A 2,422-nucleotide genomic window follows, 5' to 3' on the forward strand; every position below is an offset into this window, starting at 1 on the left:
GACACACTGGCCAGGGCTCCCATATTTTGTGTGTGTGTGTGTGTTTTTAAATATGTGTGTGTGTGTGTGTTTTATGGGTTAATGAGCAGAAATAACAAAGTTCTTATAAGATAGAAATGTGTTCATAATATCCAAGAGGAACAGAAGGAAAAGTGCTTGTTTATTGCACAGATTGGATGTACCTTAGATTCCTGCAGTATTTCCTCAGTCCCATGGCATGGTGGAGGTGTTACATTTGTGGGTCTTTCATGGAGCCGACCAGACGTTAATGTGCTCCCTACGCGTATACTGATGAGGCTGTGGTAAATGAAAGATTCCCGGGTGGATTGGGCGGAGGGGTGTTAATGCTGTGATGTAACAAAGATACCTGTGAAGAGTTCCGGGATCACAAAGGAGGGACCGTGAGTCCTCCCTGGTGAGAGTAGGTGGCGAAAGGAGGTTTTGCAAAGGTGGTATGAGCTGAATTTTGAAGGTTGACTAGGAGTTTACAAGCAGATAGGATGAGTGCATGGGCAGAGGGCCAGCAGCCTGAGAGAAGTTGAGGGAGCAAGGTCAAGGTTCGCTGTGGGAAGGCACTAGGACTGAGAGGGCGGAGGAGAGGAAGGGACTCTGCAGATAATCCTGTCGGCTAGGCCTTCCCAGATGGTCCCCGTGAAATCCAAGCCCCCTAGAGTCTGGGAGGGAAGAGCCTTTGAACAGAACAGCCTTAGAGTCTAAGTCCCCAGAAGAGACACCTGGTTCATGCTGATGTTCCAGAAACCGGCCCTGGCAGGGGTGCTGTGAGGCAGTGCGGCCCCTGAGTGCTCTGCAGGGGAGCGGCTCTCCTGGGCCAGAGCAGGGGCTGGAGGGGCAGGTGGCAGTGGGCAGATTGGTGGTGAGGAGACCAGTTCACAACTATATCAATTTTGGTTACATAAAATTTGACCATTGATATAAAGATGTTTAATCGCAAGACTTAGAAATTTAGGGCTCTTCTAAGAAAAAAGGTTTTTAAGATGAGAATTTGGGGACAAATGCAGGTTTTATTGTTGATTTTGAACAAAGATTAGACAAATGTTTATAATGCTGTCCGATAAAATAAAATCTTTGGTTTGCATTATACTTTAAGAGTAATGTTCTGCCGAAACCGGTTTGGCTCGGTGGATGGAGTGTCGGCCTGCGGACTGAGGGGTCCCAGGTTCGATTCCGGTCAGGGGCATGTGCCTGGGTTACGGGCACATCCCCAGTGGGAGATGTGCAGGAGGCGGCTGATCGATGTTTCTCTCTCATCGATGTTTTTGGCTCTCTGTCTCTCTCCCTTCCTCTCTGTAAAAAATCAATAAAATGTATTTTTTAAAAAAAGAGTAATGTTCTTTTTTAAAAAGAAATTCTCTTCCGACATGACCTCTTCAGATCTTAGATCAAAGTGGTAGGATTTTTTTTTTTAATCCTCAGCCGAGGATATTTTCCCATTGATTTGTAGAGAGAGTGGAAGAGAGAGGGAAAGACAGAGAAACATCCATGTGAGAGAAACACATCGATTGGTTGCCTCCTGCACGCGGTCCGGGCTGGGGAGGAGCCAGCAACCAAGGACATGCCCTTGACCAGAATCAAACCCGGGGAACCCTTCAGTCCGCAGGCTGACACTATCCGCTGAGCCAAACCGGCTAGGGCAAAGTGGTAGGATTTTTTAAAGATAAAAAATGCTAGAAAATTTTAATTTTTTCAAATACATTGTAATGTATTTTTATATTTAAGGGCACTTGCATTTCTTTTACTGTGATACATTAATAACCAATTTTTAAAAATAAATTGGATTTTTGGTCTTTTTGTTATAATTTAGGAGCCCTTTATATATTGAAGAGATTAGCCTTCTATTTGTAATATGAGTTGCAAATATTTTTCCCCAGTTTGTCTTTTTTGCTTTGTGAAAGATTCTTATATTTAATTACTTGAATATATCATTTTCGAAATGGTGTCTGTTTTTTGAGTCATGGTTGGAAAGGGCTTCTGTACTCCAAGGCTATAAAAAGGAATTTGCCCCACTTATTCTAGAACTTTCATATCTTTATGATTTACATTTAAATATTTGATCAGTTAGGCACTGTTGTTGGTTTGTGATGTACAGGGTGAGTCCATTTGTTCCAGACAGGTGTTTAGTAGCTCGTACACCATTCATTGTGTAGTCGTTTCCCTCCTTGACTGAGACGCGGCCCTCATCATCCACCATCCCTGTGTCTGCACTCGCCGTCTATCTGTGCGCTAGTGCCGTGTTGTGTTGATACTTTATGATGTCTGGTAGTGCTAGTTCTCTTCTAATACTCTTCTCTTTTGGGACTTTTCTGGCTGTTTGTACATTTTAACTTTTCTACATGAACTTTAGAATCAGTTGGTGCATTTCCCAAAACTGATCCTATAGGCATTTCGGCGGGGGTGGGAGTGG

The sequence above is a fragment of the Myotis davidii genome, unplaced genomic scaffold (genome assembly GCF_000327345.1).
Source record: "Myotis davidii unplaced genomic scaffold, ASM32734v1 scaffold480, whole genome shotgun sequence".
Classification (NCBI taxonomy): Eukaryota; Metazoa; Chordata; class Mammalia; order Chiroptera; family Vespertilionidae; genus Myotis; species Myotis davidii.